The 18,798-nt window shown below is 36.9% G+C and overlaps 1 protein-coding gene and 1 long non-coding RNA gene across 5 annotated transcripts in view; one reads left to right on the forward strand and one right to left on the reverse strand.

Annotated features, from left to right (window-relative positions):
• Positions 1–18,798, forward strand: part of LOC137495558 (uncharacterized) — a 320,840-nt gene that overhangs the window by 137,506 nt on the left and 164,536 nt on the right. The gene's annotated exons all lie outside the window — the stretch shown is intronic.
• rtn4r (reticulon 4 receptor) overlaps positions 1–18,798 on the reverse strand; it is a 179,547-nt gene that overhangs the window by 132,425 nt on the left and 28,324 nt on the right.

An 18,798-nucleotide genomic window follows, 5' to 3' on the forward strand; every position in this document is an offset into this window, starting at 1 on the left:
TAGAGTCAACAAGGTGCTGGAAATATTCCTTAAAAATTTTGGTCCATATTGAAATGATAGCATCTCGCAGTTGCTAGAAATGTGTCGGCTGCACATCCATGATGCAAATCTCCCGTTCCACCAAATCCCAAAGGTGCTCTGTTGGATTGAGTTCTGGTGACTGTATAGGCCCTTTGAGTACAGTGAACTCATTGTCATGATCAAAAACATTCTGAGATGATTCACTCTTTATGAAATGGCACGTTATCCTGCTGGAAGTTGCCATCAGAAGATAGGTACTCTGTGGTCATAAAGTGGCCTGATCTGAGTATTTCAGAAACACCTGATCTGCTGGGATTTTAACGCACAATCATATTTAGGGTTTACAGAGAATGGTCAGAAAAAGAGAAAATATCCAGTGAGCGGCAGTTCTGTGGGCGCAGATGCCTTGTTGATGCCAGAGGTCAGAGGAGAATGGCCAGATTGGTTTCAGCTGATAGAAAGGCAACAGTAACTCAAATAACCACTCATGATAACCAAGGTATGCAGAAGAGCATCTCTGACTTCCAACCTTGAGGCGGATGGGCTACAACAGCAGAAGACCACACCGGGTCCCACTCCGGTCAGCTAAGAACAGGAAACTAAAGCTACAATTTGCACAGGCTCATTAAAATTCGACAATAGAAGATTGGAAAAACGTTGCCAGCTCTGATGAGCCTTGATTTCTGCTGCGACATCCGGATGGGAGGGTCATAATTTGTCGTCAACAACATGAAACCATGGCTACGTCCTGCCTATCACAAGGAGGTCCAGCCTGGTACTAGTAAGGTGTACCTAATAAAGTGGCCAGTGAGTCCATACACACATTATATATTTTTATATATATATATATATATATATATATATATATATATATATATATATATATATATATATATATATATATACACACACACCAACAGTACACATATTCAACTTCTTCCTATTCAAACACACCTGAATCAACTCATCAGAACATTAGAAGAGACTCCAAAACCTGAAGTTACGTCAGATAAGGTAGACATCCAAAATCTGTACTGTTGGTGTGCCTCCAGGAACAGGATTGAGAAACACTGCCCTGGTGCACTTTGGAACAGAATTTATTTAGACAACTTTTTTCAAACCATCAGTAGTTTTCAGGAAAGTGCTATAATTTCCCTTTTCTTCACTAGTTAGTAGGCAATGTTGATAGCCGATATAAACTGCATTACCAAACATTTTTGAGGTCCTGTCCATGCACTGCATGATAAGTCAATATATTGATTATAGCAACAGACCTAATATCACATCTAAAATTCCTTCAAATTTTGAATGATTCAAATGACATTATTTCTCCGACAAATCAAGTGTTTATACTTTAATTGATCTCTATGTCTGATCTCTGCTGTATCTATCACACTAGACTTGTTATACTCTACAGTGCTAGATGAAAATGGTCACCATAAAGAAAATAAGGTACTATTGATTTTTTTTTTTTTTTTTTTGCGCTGCTCATATGAGGACGAACAGCCGAAAAACAAACTGCAGAGATGAAGGAAGCCTGGGGAAAAAAGGAAATGTATGATGACTAAGAACATCAGAGATTCACAGTCGTAGGTGTTCTTGTTTGCATATACAATATCTCTCATTTTCAACTCGCATCTCTCTCTCTCTCTTTTGCTCTCTGCATCAAGGTTTCAAGGGAAAGAGAGAAATGTGTGTGTGTGTGTGTGTGTGTGACATATCAGGACACAAATGTGCATGGCTATGACACAGGTATTAAAAGGAGATGGTGAATTATGTGGACATTGCTGATGTCTCTGTTTCTCAGAAAGCTGATAAATCATACAGAGTAGTGATGGGTTGTTATTTTGAAGTGAACTAATGTGACTCTTGAATGACAAGTCTTCTCTGGGAGTGATTCGTTCATTAGCGAATGCAAACATTGTTCAGATAGGAGAGTAGATTAGTTCATTTTCTGAGTTTTCTATTGGGTTTGAGTCACTCGTTCAGCAGATGAAAGACAGAAGCCGCTCTTATGCAGTCAGAGCCGAAAAAATATTTGATCCGTTTATCTCTCGAGTCCTCAGGTTTGATTCGTTTGCTCTTTACCTGCTGTCAAGTGATAAACAAATGGCTCAAAAATCCAAAGACACCGAAAGGTGAACTAATCATGGGTCTTCTGGCTCAAACTGTGTGCATAGGTTAAGCTTATATGAGACTGTCAGTGTGACATGAACAAACGAATCAAACTTAAAGGCTTGAAAGAAGAAGTGAGCTAATCATTGACCAAAGACCAGGTAAACAATTAACAACCATTAACTCTTTCTTATAGCATTCTGACTTGTTTGTGGTGTTATCAGTGCAACCCAGAATCGTTCTGAAAACGTAGTATATAAATTTCTGGATGTAATATGCAATATTAAATGACCAAACAGTGGGTGTGGCTTGTTTTTTCTACTACGAGCTGATTGGATGTCGTAAAGTAGGCAACCTTACAGACACCTCCTCCCCAACATTTCTGTTTGTTGTCAAAACTGACAGTTGGAGGGGTGTGGTTAAATATGTTAACCACACCCAAATTCCTAAGATATATACCAAAGAGCAAAGAATCACCAAGAGGCGACACTTGTGCAATTTGGGAAACAACCACTAGATAGCATGACGGCCATTTTGGAACGAAAATTCCAATAGAACAACAGCATATTATAAGTCTGTAAAATAACTGTTAAAAGTGCTAATGATTGTGATAGTAAGTGTTGTATTGTCTTCTTTCAGGTTGTATCTCAGCTTTAATGCACTTTTTAAATAAATAAATAAAAAACAAAGCAGCTGCTTGCCATCGCGACAGCAATTAGATCCAATGAACAGCCGATCACTTTCACTCCAAAATGGCGGAATCCGGGGCTGTTGCTGGGCTCTACAGTTGCAATGGAGCGTTCTATTGAGTACTAACGAAATCACATGATTAGTTTTAATTTCTTGGGGACCTTAATAAACTGTACATGGATCCCCAACTCCGTTGTTCAGTGTCCCACTGTTACAGTTAAGTAAGGTAAGTTAAGTAAGTAAGGCAAGTAATTAAAATTAAAAAAGTAATTAATAACATAATTAAAATGTATTTAAATTATATTTTTGATTACAATGTTTAAAAAAGTAACTCAGTTACTAAATAAGTTATGTATTTACTTGACTAAATGCTAAAAACTAAACTCGTTTAATTATTTAAATCTGAGCCAAACAAGACATTTTAGTTTTAATATAAAATGTAACATTTTAAGAATAATAAGCATTATATGTTTCAAAACACAAGACATTTCAAAGCAATGGCACAGTGTTTCATGCTTAATCTACTTGATAAATTAATTCCTCTGCTTGTCTTATTTGATTGATCCAGAACTTTTCAATTTGTGTACAGTATTTAAGCAAGTATGCTCTAAGTGACTAATTAAAAGACCTGAAAATAATTAACCCTTACTTTAGTTATTCTGAAAAAAACATAATCTAATTACAATAATTAGTTACTTTGTTACTAATTACACCCAACAATGTGTGTGATCAATGTTTGGTCTAGTTCTAGATGTTTTTAATAGCAATGTAAAATTTTAAAGACATTTTGGCAAATGAAACAAAATAAGGGCAACACGGTGGCTCAGTGTTTAGCATTGTTGCCTCACAGCAAGAAGGTTGCAGGTTTGAGTCCTGGTTGGGTCATTTTGCATTTCTGTGTGGAGTTTGCATGTTCTCCCCGTGTTGGTGTGGGTTTCCTCAGGGTTCCCCAGTTTACCCCAAACTCCAAAGACATGCACTATAGGTAAATTGCCTAAACTAAATTGGCCGCAGTGTCTGAATGAGTGTGTATGGGTGTTTCCCAGTACTGGGTTGTGACTGGAGGGGCATCTGCTGTATAAAACATATGCTGCATAAGTTTGCGCTTTATTAGTCTCTGACGACCCCTGATAAAAAAAAAGGGACTAAGCCAAAGGAAAATGAATGAATGAACAAAATGAATGCAATAACTCATAAAAAGATTTGTTCGTCTTGCTGAAGGTTAACAAAAGTGCAGGTCTGAGTTGGTAAAATGATCAAAACTTCTTATCAATAATACAGAATGAGTATTTTTCAGGAAATAAAACTGTTCATAGTTTTCTAAGAGGGTTGGGTTTAGGCATAGGGGTAGGTCAATACAGGTTAATACAGTTTTTACAGTGTTAAATCAATAGAAATCTATGGTCTGTTCCCACAATACACAAAAAACAACCTGTGTGTATGTGTTTACCTGTTTTAGTAAGACAGGTGTTCACCGGCCAAATGTCTTTGTCTCTTAAAAAAAAAAAAAATGCAGCAGGATGCAGAAGGCATTCAAGCTGCTTAAACCTTTTAGTTGGGAGAAATCAGAAACAGCAAGCCAGAAACACAAAACCTGTCATTTAAACATCGCACGTCTATAATAAAATATTCACTTTAATTGGCGGAACTCATTCGAGACCTGACAATCAAAGGATGTTATTTAAACTTTGCTACAGACACTCGTGTTTTGCTTGTTTACAACCAACAAAGACTCAAGCGAGGGTGTAAGTACAATTAAAAAAAGTAAAAGGGACAGATTGCAAAATGTATGAATCTGGCTCATGAATAATAATTATGTAACATTCACTTAGCAGTTAAAAAATGGGTGCCAGTCACAGTAACAATTATGGATGGTTTTAGTTTTTCAATCAGTCCAAGGAGAAATATATATATAAACTCTGGAAAGTGTGAGGACCAGAATCTAAATTTTTAAAGGGCTTCCAGTACTGAACTTAACTCCACTTTTAATCCTGGGTAAAGCAATAATACAAAATGCTAATGTTATTGGTAGACTACGTTTCAACAAAGCCACAAAAAAATATAATCAGAAATTATACTGGCAGTAAATTTGGGATATCATTCTAAACAGAAGCTTGTTGATGTTCGAAAGTGTACGCTGTAAACAAAGCTGGGTTCCACATAATTCCTTCATGTAAATTGAAATCCTTCAACATAAATCGATTAAGTTAACCTAACTTTTTATTTTTTATAAATGTAAGTGGATTGAACATAAAACAATTAAGTTATCCCAAAAAAAACTTAGGTATTGTGTATATTCAGCTCATTTTAAATATTTAGTTTGAACAAGGAGCAAAGATAAATATTTTAGGTTTATTAACCTCCAGCTGTGCTCAGTTAACTAAATCATTAACCAGATTAAGAACTAAACAGTCCAGAGCTGATCAATCTACAAAATAAACTCACTTTTTCACTGCCAACTATTACTGAAAATCCATTTCAATTAGACAAATAATCCGTTTTCATATAAAGTTGAAGTCATAATTATTACCCCCCCCCCCCCCCCCCCCCCTTTGAAAATCTTAGTTCTGTTAAACTGATATTGGGGAAAAATAAACATAATTTGTGAAATATTTAAAAAAATAAACAAAAATTAAAAGGCGGGCTAATAGTTCTGACTTCAACTGTATATATAATTTTTGCACAGACCAATCATTTCACGTCATAAAACCTGAATTATGGATGCAACAAATTGTTGGCTGCCTAGGGAAAAAGAAAAAATATGAGCCAGACAAAATGCAATACTTTACTGTACAACCCAGCAGTGTTCAGTGTGCTGGTTTTACTCTTCTTCCAGCTGTAGTCAATACTCTCACTGAATCGGCGTTTCACACTGGATGCGGAAAGCGCTGTGCTATGAAACCGATTTATTTCAATGGCTTGCCTATTCATTACAAGGGCACTTTGTTGCTGCACTGACCAAAGCACAAGTCCAACAGAATGCACCGTCCACTGTCTTGCACTCATGCCGGTTCATATTCATTTACGCATAAACCACTCATCCTCACTAGAAAAGCAAAGTCTGCTCAAATAACTCACTTGCTCCTTCTGCTTGTGTTGTTAATTTGCTGGTTTGTATTTTTGTTTGTCAGAATATTTTAAGTTACTAAGTTACATTTAAAGTCAGCATGGACTGGACGCTGCGACCATTTATTTTTTCATATTGTGACATTTCCTAGATGAACGGAATATTAAATGAGAAAACAGTGAGCATGGTTTGTATTTTTGTCTACTGTGATCTGATTGGATGTATTAAAGTAGGCTTTTTTTTTTAGAAATATGGGGTAAAGGGTTTCGGTAGAATAATTGCAATCTTACTGACACCTCCTCACCATTTATGTTTGTTGTCAAATTTGAAAATTGGGGGCATGTGGTTAAGCAAGTTAGCTACTCCCAATACCTCAGAAAGACGTAATCTGGGAATTTAAAGGCAAGGCAAGGCAAGGCAAGGCAAGGCAAGTTTATTTATATAGCACATTTTATACACAATGGCAATTCAAAGTGCTTTACATAAACAAGAATAAAAGAAACAAGTAAAATAAAAATAAAAACAAATAATAAAAATGCGTAAAAACAAAACAAAACATAAAAACAGGTAAAATGTGATATAAAAGAATGAATAAGAAGAGAAAAACATGATAGTGCAATCTGTCGGACGCAGCACAGTGCTCATTCAGTAAAGGCACAGCTAAACAGATGTGTTTTCAGTCTTGATTTGAATGTGCCTAATGTTGGAGCACATCTGATTATTTCTGGAAGCTGATTCCAGCAGCGAGGGGCATAGTGGCTGAAAGCTGATTCACCCTGCTTTCACTGAACTCTTGGAACTTCTAGTTTATATGATCCTAATGATCTGAGTGATCTGTTAGGTTTGTATTCAGTGAGCATATCTGTGATGTATTTAGGTCCTAGGCCATTTAGTGATTTATAGACCAGTAATAATACTTCAAAATCTATTCTGAATGTAACTGGCAGCCAGTGTAAAGACCTGAGGACAGGTGTGATGTGCTCTGATTTTCTGGTTCTGGTTAGAATTCTGGCTGCAGCGTTCTGGATGAGCTGCAACTGTCTGACTGTCTTTTTAGGAAGACCAGTGAGGAGTCCATTACAGTAATCCACCCTGCTGCTGATAAAAGCATGAACAAGTTTTTCTAAATCTTCACTAGAAACAAAGCATCTGATTCTTGCTTTGTTTTTAAGATTATGCTGATTTACTGACTGCTTTGACATGACTGTCCATTTTCAGATTTAAATTTTAGACTGCAAGAGCTAACTTTTTCATATTCATTTGTACTTTAAAAAGTCTTACTTTATATTACTCATTGATTAATAAATATTCATTATAAAGCATTTTCATGAGTTTCGGTTTTCAGCCAAGTGCATACAGAATTAATTATTCAATTATGAAAATATACAGTGTAAATCAAGTGTGTCAAGATGCTTTTAATCAAGGCATATAGCAATCAGCCCAGTGTAGCCAAGTCTAAATTAAATATGCATACTTAATGTGAGAGGCATTTGACTGATCAAGATGAGCATGACTAAATGTAAACAAACCTTAAATATCTCTCCTGAGATATCTCAGCAAATGCTTTAGACTGCATAAAACTTCCTGTACATAATAACATTTATATGTATAGTAAAAGTTGCAAAATACAGAAAGTATCACTATGATTCATCTTCCTCTGGAATTGTATTGGCCCGGGATGTATTGCCCAAATTTATTGGCCCAGGATGAAGTTGTTAAATAATAACTGCCTGAGAAATGATCCGGGCTATTTAAAAAATAAATATATACATATACCCTGTCCTCAAAGCTGGTTAGGCATGATGAGAATGAAATAGACTCATTCTAGATTAATTCTACTTTGAATAACAATGACAGATTGTTCACACGCAGAAAATGAGGTGTTGGCAGTGGACATGTTTCTCGTTCTCTATTGTTGATTACTAGAATAATTGTGTTTCCCTGAGACCCGGAGAGACAATTAAGCTGAAAATGAAATGTACCTTTCCTTTTGCTAGTGCATTTAGAATGGACGACCTTCGAACTAAACATGCAGTGAATTAACAAACAAACAAAAGAAGATTCTTAACTTTACGAATGTGGACAATGTCATTCACTGCTGAAAAAAATCCATAATATTGTACCAACGCCAAGTTTTCAGAGACTGATCCGTATCTTTTCCCGCCCTCGTCCCCGCCTCAGTTGTCCTCGAGAAATGTGAGCGATTGAAGATAACATTATCATAGACGTGTCACTGGGGAGAGTGTGGTCACATTTAATTTGCCATTTTCTGATATATGTATACAGTAATAATAATGCACCACACACAGTCTTATCAAATTACTGTCTTGGATATGGACACACACACATAAGCACACCTGAGACCTTCAAATTATAATAAAGAATTTGCATATGTCTACACTTTCATAATGGGATGAATGAAACAGGATAATTAAGAATCATATACATAATATGTAATTTTTTTAAGCAAATAAAGCTAATTTGTATCATTTTTAAATGTATAGAACATTAATAAATTATTTTTTTAGACTTAGTCCCCTAGCGGTCACCACAGCAAAATGAACCGCCAACTACTCCAGCATACTGTATGTTTTACATAGCGAATGCCCTTCCATCTGCAACCTAGTACAAGAAAACACTCATACACTCAATCCATATGGCCAATTTAGTTTATTCAATTAACTTGTGTTTCCCAGAGATGGGTTGCGGCTGGAAGGGCATCCACTGCGTAAAAACTTGCTGGATAAGTTGGCGATTCATTCCGCTGTGGCGACCCTGGATAAATAAAGGGACTAAGCCGACAAGAAAATGAATGAATGAATAAATGACCTTATACTGCATGTCTCTTGGCGAAACCAGAACTCATGGTGGAAACCCACACAAACACGGGGAGAGCATGCAAACTCCACCCAAAAATACCAACTGGCCCAGCATGAACCTGAACTAGCGACTTTCTTGTTGTGAGGCGACAGTGCTAAGCACTGAGCCACCGTGTCACCAAATGTATAGAACATCTATAATATTGTTGTTGCAAATAACTTTTGTGAGAATAAAATTTAAGACAAATAATATCCTTTGTTTAACCAGGTAAGTCAATTGAGAACCAGTTCTCATTTACAATGATGACCTGGCCAAGAGGCAACATGATGAAATAAAGATGAAATAATGTTACACAACAAGTGAAACATACACAGATGATCTGTAATTGCTTGTCAATGCCATAGCAACTCAATTGAATTCAGTTCAGGACTTTCACTAGGCTACTCCAAAGTCTTCATTTATTTTTTCTTTAGCCAAACACATTTTTTTTTCCCCACACAGGGCGATGTAGTTTTGGATTTTGTTGTTTCCTAATAATAAAAACCTTCTTTTAAAAAGTGCATGATGTGTTTGCTTGTCCTATTTTTGACTAATTTAAATTAGTTTGGCGACCTGAAACATTAAAGGGTCACAACACATTTTTTGAGATGTTGACAGTCATATATATATGTCCCATGTTGCTAAAAGCACTATTAGGACACATTTATTTCACTAAAAAGTGAACATTACATGTTTTTGCATTACTTCAAGCAAATTTGTTCTTCCGGTTTGAAAAGAAATTTTAAAGCTACGTCACGGCCATGAGAACCTTTTATAATTCCAGCATGTAGATTGGATGTTTAGCTTGTAGTCTTGGAGTTTTCAGCATTAATTCATGAGAAAGACTTAGTTCGATCCAGTCAGCGTGATCTATTGTGAATGCGATGCAACTTCATTTATATAAATGATAGTTTCAAAGACCTTTTTTTTACCTGTTACAGTTCAGAAGGCAGAAAGACAATACGTCATGTTGCCAACCATAATTAAAACAAGTGAAAGAAAAATAATTGTTTGGAGACATGGGTCGCCAGTGTTGTGATAATAAATGTGCTGAAACAAAGGTTTTGTTTCCATTTTCCTGCTATGAGGGCGCATCTAGACTCACGTGTGGATTACAGTGGTCTGCTAACATGCAACAAAAATATGTTCGTAAGGAACATTTTATTTTACCCAAAAGCTTTTCGCATCTGAAAATGATGAAATGCTGATTTACCGCTCGTCTCCTTTTGAATAACACACGGCTCCAGTTCTTGTTGATTGTCTTGTCTCAATGAATTTGGTAAGTGTGCGATCAATGTGCTTCTATTTATGTTTATTCAGATGGCAAAGTTAATTTGTGTCATCAGCAGTGCTCTTTTGGTTTTTAAAGACACACCTTAGTCAAAATGATTTTGTTACTAAGTGTGTTACTAAGTTACTAAATGTGTTACTAAGTATGGTCATTTAATAATAAAAACCTTCATTTGAAAACTGTATGATGTGCTTACATGTCCGATATTGGACTAATTTAAATTAGTTTAATTGCGTGAAACATTAAAGTTGATGACATAAAAACTAAAATTCCAAAATCAGTAAGGGGATACATTTTTCACATTTTATTTTTGAATGATGCCTTCTTTCTAACAAATGGATAAAACCTAGTAGTTGGAAGTATACTGATAAATTTTAAACTTTCATTTGTATTCTGGGGCTACAATGTGATGTGCTAATGTTTTTGTATGTATTTATTTATTTAAAAACTTTATTTTTGTTTTAATATTAAATGAGTTTTATTCTAAATATCTTTCACCATTCATCTTGAGCATATACATTTGTTGACACAACATGAACTGGTTCAAAATATCATCAGCGCCATGGAATAAGAAAGTCAATGCGGTCAATTTTGATTTCATTTTGACTTTAACACCGGTACCCTTATCGACCACTTCACCTGCCCCTCCAGCTCCCTCTTTCACCCCTCTGCAGAGGATCTGAAAGCCAAGCACTGAATTTATCGAGCTGTTTTTGACCCCATTAGAGGTTTGAGAAGAGCCCAGCTATTTCACCTCCCCACTCTGGCTATGTGGATATAATCTCCTAATTACTGGAAGTCTATGTGATGTTTTTTTTTCAACACTGTAATTACATGTCCCCTTTCAGTTGTACGGAAGTGCATGTGTGTTTCATTAAAAATTATTTATAAAGTATTAGGTGAAGGTTCGGAGAGTTCCTTAATGGAATAAAACATGCCACAGTGCTTCATTTATTAGATGTTTGTCATGTTTATCTTTCACCTAGTGTTAGCGTAAATGAGCTGTGTTTTGTCTGTTATCTTAAAGGTGTCTCAGTCTCGCTCATTTTCCGTTTTGCTTTCTTAAAGTAATAGTACATAAAGAAATACTCACTATTTACTCAGCCTCAAGTGTTTCCAAACCTTGAGTTTCTTTCTACACAATAAAACATAAAAGTCAAGACAACAAATATGTTTATGTTGCTTTAACTTATTTTTCATTCATTCATTCATTCATTTTCTTTTCGGCTTAGTCCCTTTATTATTCTGAGGTCACCACAGTGGAATGAACCGCCAGCTTAGCCAGCATATGTTTTACGCAGCGGATGCCCTTCCAGCTGCAACCCATCACTGGGAAACACCCATACACACCCATTCACACACATACACTACAGACAATTAGCTTACCCAATTTACCTATGCCACGTCTTTGGACTTGTGGGGAAAACCGGAGCACCCAGAGGAAACCCACGCAAACACGGGGAGAACATGCAAACTCCACACAGAAATGCCAACTGACCCAGCTAAAGCTCGAACCAGCGACCTTCTTGCTGTGAGGCGATCATGCTAACCACTGCACCACAGTGCAGCCCTTAACTTATTTTAATATGTTAATTATGTTTTGATGTTTCAGATTTTTTTTTTTTTAGTTAATTAAAGTTAAACTTAATATTTCTAGTCAGTTCGATTGATGTAAGTTGAAATGACCAAAAACAATTAAGGCAGCAAAATGTTTTTATAGTGTTCTGCTAAACAAAAAAAAGAAAATATTAAAAGGAAATCTAGAATTTAATAATGACAGAAACACAAATACTAATACTTTATCGGAATATCTTGTTTCGTGTTTAACGAAAGAATTTGAAGGTTCGTAAGAAGTAAAGAGTTAATACATTATAACAAAAATCTCAGTTTTCTGTGAACTATTAAACCCGTATTCTGGTTACGTACCCCTATATACATTTCTGGAGAGAACAAAATACATCCAAGGACCTACTTCTTTTTGCAGTTTTTGTTTTCGCAAATCCACCAGCGGCCGCTATGTACGCTTTTTAAGATCTCAAATTTCTTTCGCGAGTGCTATTCGTGCCTGCTCTTCTCATGTAAATCCACGAGAAGCTGCTATCATCTGACTGACTGACTGACTGACCGACCGACCGACTGATCCCCAACCCACCCCTTCTCTAAATCCAACTGATAGTGTTTTTAAAACCACCGATGGACCAGCACCTACCCACTTCCCTAAAACCAACTGACAGTGTTTTCAAAAGCAATCCAGAAAAAGCTAATCAAATTAAAATAAATTATAAATTATGATGGGTATTTGGAAATAATGAAATTAAGATAAAGGCTCTGCAGGATTTGTTTCGCCACTTCTCTTCACAATCTTGCATTAAGGTGACAGTGAAGCTGAATATTAAAATAATAATGCCAACATTATCATTAGCCCCTTTCACACAGTGATACCGGTAAATATCCGGAAAATTTCCGGAATGACTTTACCGGTATATTCAAAAAAGCGCTGTTCACAAAGGCGAGGACGTAACGGAATTTTTCCGAAAAAGAGCATTCACACATCCTTCCCAAAATGCCGGTAAATTCTGACATCATTAACCAGAAATGACCACTAAACGGCTGCACTTTGGTTTGTAAACATTTGACTGCAATAAAAACTCTTTGGATGGATCAGTATAGTGAACAACTCCAATGAAAACATAGAGAAACACTTTCGCATGTCGAGATGTACATGATATGTGTGTGTGTGCTGGCGCTATGGGCGCTCACGGGCACACGCAGAGCTTGAAGGTAAACAAACAACGGATTATCATAAACATTTTATCAATAATTATTTACACAGTTAGCATTAAGAAGGAACATAGAAACATTATCTGACTAACATCTAGCAGCTAAAGGTGTCTGGAAAAATATTCAAAGGTTTTTATTCTCATAAACCGTGCGCATGTGAATGCGTCTGACTGTTCTAATTGGCTAAAGCAGGTGTCTCACGTCAGCACATTCTAGACGTGGACGCGCTTATTCCGGTAATCTTCCTTCTGCATTCACACAGCGCAGCATTCCGGCAAATTACCGGTAATGTTACAACTTCTCTTTCCGGAAAATAGCCGGAACGAATTTACCGGTATTTTTTAAAAAGGGCCTGTTCACACATACAACCTTTCCGGAAAATTACCGGTAATTTAATTTTCCGGAAAGGTCTGTATGTGTGAAAGGGGCTAATGTCTACATTTTGATTTTATGGTTAATTTAAAATGTATTTACCCTTTACTTACCGAACAGTTACCAATGCGTATTTAAATCCAAACTCATGCTTGTTAACATTACATCACCTTGGAATTATAAGGTTCTATCTGCGTTCTGAATGATTTTGAGAAATTGAGCTTCAAAGTTATTGCATCCCATAGCAAACAGTATGTGTATAACATTTGTTTTTTAAATAAAGAGTCTAAACATGTAAAAAAAAACTTTTAAAAAAATATTCCATAAGTGAAGTTTATTTATAAACAAATTTCGAGAGGATCACGTGCTTATGATTGTTCACAGCTGTTCCAACTTTAGCTAATGACTGATTATCCTATCAGACGATCCTTAACTCACTATAAATAACCAGACTTTTCTCATCTCAATATCTTCTTCTTGAAGAAACCCCCCACCCAACCCTACTTTTCCTCCTTTCAAACGGACGTCTCGGTGGCCGGCGATTAGCGCTGTTGCCTCACAGCAAGAATGCCCCTGGTTTAATTCCTTTCCAAACCAGACGGCATTTCTGTGCGGAGTTTGCTCGTTCTCCCCGTGGTCGCGTGGGTTTTCCCCGGGTCCTCCGGTTTCCTCCCACAGTTCAAAAACAAGCACTCTAAACAATTAATCCAAATACTTTAGCTAAACTCTGAGTACACCTTTCAGCATCCATATCTTACACTTAGCTACAACAAGCAAGTGGGGGACTCATCGAGATCTACCTGAGCTCAAACTCCCCTCTCGCCTTGCAACGGGAGGGAGCCCAGGGCTCGAGGATCTTATAAGCTCAGGGCTCTCTCCCGGGACAGCACGCCAAACAAGCTTTATTATCAATCATCAGCTAAGTGTGAACTCTTGAATGTAAATAAGTTGTCAATTAATAAGAATATGTCAATAACTCAATTTTACCAAAAATGTCAGATAGAACCTTATCATTCTAATATGACGACTAGGTAATGTGCAGCGAGTTAACATAAACTAACAATGAACAACAATTTTTTTTAATTAATTAAAATTAAATTAGGTTGATGAATACTGTAATAAATGTATGGTTCTTGTTAATAAATACTGTGACATTAACTAATATAATCTTACTGTAAAGTGTTACTAATATAAATATAAACATTTTACTCAAAATAGATAACCTATAAATAGCAAACCCAGAGAACCAGTGAAAAACCTTTTATTTTTCAGAGCCGTCACACTCGAGAAACTCAAGAAATACTGCCCTTATTAAAAAGTCTTTATTTTTGAAGTATTGATCCTAAAAAAGAGGAATCGTACCACCTTTAACAATGCGGTATCACACTGCTTTCTTAGTACCAATATATTGTGCAACATTAGTCAGAAATAATGATTCAAAGTGTATTTTATATAACATGCAAGTCTGCTGCTTGTGCTTTTCCCAGAAAGCAAGACTGCACATTCAAACCGCCAGCAGACTTACAAGTTACCGAGAACCTTTACAAACCAAGAAACAATGTGTCCTTAATTTGTGTGCGGTTAGGGCATAAGGTCAGAAAGTCTAGTTCTGTTTCTACCTCAATTTGTGTGCAGTAAAGAGCTCAGCCTGTCCGGATCTGTCTGTACCTGTCTGTCTCTCCGCCAAGGCCGTGTTCGTGGAGTCTGTACACTGTCAAGGCTTTCCTTGGTTCAAGGCTGGTGACAGTAGTCAGCTTCTCCACTGTGCATTCTCTATTTACTGAAAGCTGGCATTCTAGATGACTGTTTTGTGCTCAATTTTTATCCACTGGGTTGTTACTATTGGCTCTAGCCAGCAACCAATCAGCCCTACCAACCACTCAAAACATCCTAACAACAGTACAGCAGCCCTAACAACCACCAAGAATACCCCAGCCATCACTTAGCAATCCGGCGAAGCTGCTTGCAATAGCAAAGCAACACTAAAAACTTCTCAGAATACCCAAACAACAGCATAGCAACACTAACAGCCACCCAGAACTACATCAACACAAAAAAATACCATGAACATTTTACAAATAGCTTAACAGCACTATCAACCTCCACCAAACACCCTACAAAACAAACAGAACACCAGAATATCCCAACATAGCATAGTAACACTAACAATCACTTCAAGCACCCTAACAATTGCCTAACAACAACCCAGATCAGCATCTCTATCAACAATCCAATTGTTCTTAATAACTGATTAGCAACATGTCAAGCCACCCTAGCAACAGCATAACATCTCTATAAAACACTAACAACCATTTAGCCAGAAAACCATAGCAACTCTAACTAAATCAACAATCACCTAAAATCATCCTGCAACAACTTACCAATCACCCAGAACAGCCTAGCAACAACATACAATCTAAAAATGTTGTAACCCAACATTGGGTCAAATTTGGACCAAACCATTTCTGTGTTCATTTTCAAATTAAATTTAAATGACACTTTTAACCCAATGGATGGGTCCACATTTGACCTTACATTAAGTTACAACAACCCAGCATTGTATAGAGTGTCACATCTATATCAACAATACTACAATCACTCAGAACAACAGTTCTGGAACAATAGTTTGAAACACCCTCCCAACAACAACCAAGATCAACACAGTAATGGCATATCAACTACCCAAAAACATTATCAACCACTTAGCAAACACTCGGAACACCCAAGCAACAACATAACATCTCTTTCAATCATTCAAACCATCTTAACAACTGCTTAGCAACAACTCGGATAACCCTAGCAACAGCATATCATGACTATAAAACACTCACACCATAAAACCATAGCAACAACATACTGTAACTACAACAATCACCCAGAATCTCCCTACAGCAATACAGTAATCACACCGAACACCCTATCAAAAACCATGGGAACTCCATTGACGCAAACAACCTAATGATAACTGCTTAGCAACAACCCATATCAATACAGCAACAGCATGTCAACCACACAAAACACCTACACAACCACTTAGCAACCACCCAGAACATCATAGCAACAGCAAAACATCTCTACAAATCCTCACAATTATGCGCAACAACATATTAAACACCCCAACCACCTTAACAACCACGCAACATACCATAGCAACAGCATAGTATCTCCTTTCAATCATCCAGACTATAGTACAAACTACTTAGGAACAACTCAGACCACCCTAGCAACAATGTAACTTTCCATAAAACACTCTATCAGCCACTACAGCAACAGCATCGACAAAAACAATCACACAGAATGTTAGACAGAATTGATTAGTTAATGTAGTCTGGGTTGTTTGATGATGATGTTATGCTGTTGCATATTAGGGTGTTTTGGGTGATTGATAAGAGACGTTATGTTGTTGCAAGGGTGTTTTGGTTAGTTGATTAGTGGTTGTTAGGGTAGTTTGGGTTGTTTGATGAAGATGTTATGCTGTTGCATATTGGGGTGCTTTGGGTGATTGTTAAGAAATGTTATGCAGTTGCTAGGGTGTTCTGTTTGGTTAGTAAGTGGTTGTTAATGTAGTCTGGGTTGTTAGATGAAGATGCTTTTCTGTTGCATATTAGAGTGTTTTGGGTGATTGATGAGAGACGTTATGTTGTTGCTAGGGTGCTTGGTTAGTTGATTAGTGGTTGTTAGGGTAGTCTGGGTTGTTTGATGATGATGATGATGATGATGATGTTATGCTGTTGCATATTAGGGTGTTTTGGGTGATTGTTAATAAATGCTATGTTGTTGCTATGGTGTTCTCTTTGGTTAATAAGAGGTTGCTAGGGTGGTCTGGGTTGTTGGATGAAGATGTTATGCTGTTGCATATTAGGGTGTTTTTGGTGTTTGTTTAGAGATGTTATGTTGTTGCTAGGGTGTTCTGGTTAGTTGATTAGTGGTTGTTAGGGTAGTCTGTGTTGTTAGATGAAATTGTTATTCTGTTGTATATTAAGGTGCTTTGGGTGATTGATAAGAGATGTTATGTTGTTGCTATGGTGTTCTGTTTGGTTAATAAGTGATTGCTAGGGTGGTCTGGGTTGTTGGATGAAGATGTAATGCTGTTGCATATTAGGGTATTTTTAGTGATTGTTAAGAGATGTTATGTTGTTGCTAAGGTGTTCTGGTTAGTTGATTAGTGGTTGTTAGGGTAGTCTGTGTTGTTTGATGAAGATGTTATGCTGTTGCACATTAAAGTGTTTTTGTTGATTGTTAAAAAATGTTATGTTGTTGCTAGGGTGTTCTTGTTAGTTGATTAGTGGTTGTTAGGGTAGTCTGTGTTGTTAGAGGAAGATGTTATGCTGTTGCATATTAGATGCTTTGGGTGATTGATAAGAGATGTTATGTTGTTACTAGGATTTTCTGTTTGGTTAGTAAGTGGTTGTTAATGTAGTCTGGGTTGTTAGATGAAGATGTAATGCTGTTGCATATTAGGGTTTTTTGGGTGATTGATGAGAGATGTTGTTGCTAGGGTGTTCTGTTTGGTGAGTAAATGGTTGTTAGGGGAGTCTCGGTTGTTTGAGGATGATGTTATGCTGTTGCATATTACAGTGTTTTGGGTGATTGATGAGAGATATGTTGTTGCTAGGGTGTTCTGTTTGGTGAGTAAATGGTTGTTAGGGGAGTCTCGGTTGTTTGATGATGATGTTATGCTGTTGCATATTATGGTGTTTTGGGTGGTTGATGAAAGACGATATGTTGTTGCTAGGGTGTTCTGCTTGGTTAATAAGTGGTTGTTAGGGTATTCTGGGTTGTTTGATAATGATGTTATGCTTTTGCATATTAGGGTTTTTTAGGTGATTGATGAGAGATATGTTGTTGCTAGGGTGTTCTGTTTGGTGAGTAAATGGTTGTTAGGGGAGTCTCGGTTGTTTGATGATGATGTTATGCTGTTGCATATTTGAGTGTTTTGAATGATTGTTAAGAGATGTTATGTTGTTGCTATGGTGTTCTGTTTGGGTGATAAGTGGTTGTTAATGTAGTCTGGGTTTCTGATGATGATGTCATGCTGTTGCATATTATGGTGTTTTGGGTGGTTAAGATATGTTATGTTGTTGCTAGGATGTTCTGTTTGGTTGATAAGAGTTGTTTGATGAAGATGTTATACTGTTTCTAGGATGCACTGAATTGTTGCTAAGTGGTAGTTGATGTTGTGCACTAGCAGCTGACACTAGAGTCTGTAGTCTTCGGTATGTTTAACACCCTATGCTGGTAATGTACAACTGAATGCCACCTGGAACAGGAGGGGTTACATCTGCACTATAAGATCTGGAATGGCCCAGAAAACTCCATTACCATGCACCAGAACATCTGCTTCAGTTCACCTCATTCACTCCTCTTAAACACCCTTCACCTTGTGCACAGTGTATGAAAAATTACCCACAACAATAATGCCATTCGTTCTATAAAGGTGGTGATATGCTCCATATGCGCCGTATGATCATGTGCAAGAAACAGCCATGTTGTTTCTCACTGTCTGCCACACTTTGGTACTCCTCAAACAGACAAATGAGTGTCTAAATATCTTTTCCCGTACAGGCCTGACTCTTGATGTAGATTCATTGCTTGTTGCAAA

Source organism: Danio rerio, chromosome 5 (assembly GCF_049306965.1).
Source record: "Danio rerio strain Tuebingen ecotype United States chromosome 5, GRCz12tu, whole genome shotgun sequence".
Taxonomy (NCBI): Eukaryota; Metazoa; Chordata; class Actinopteri; order Cypriniformes; family Danionidae; genus Danio; species Danio rerio.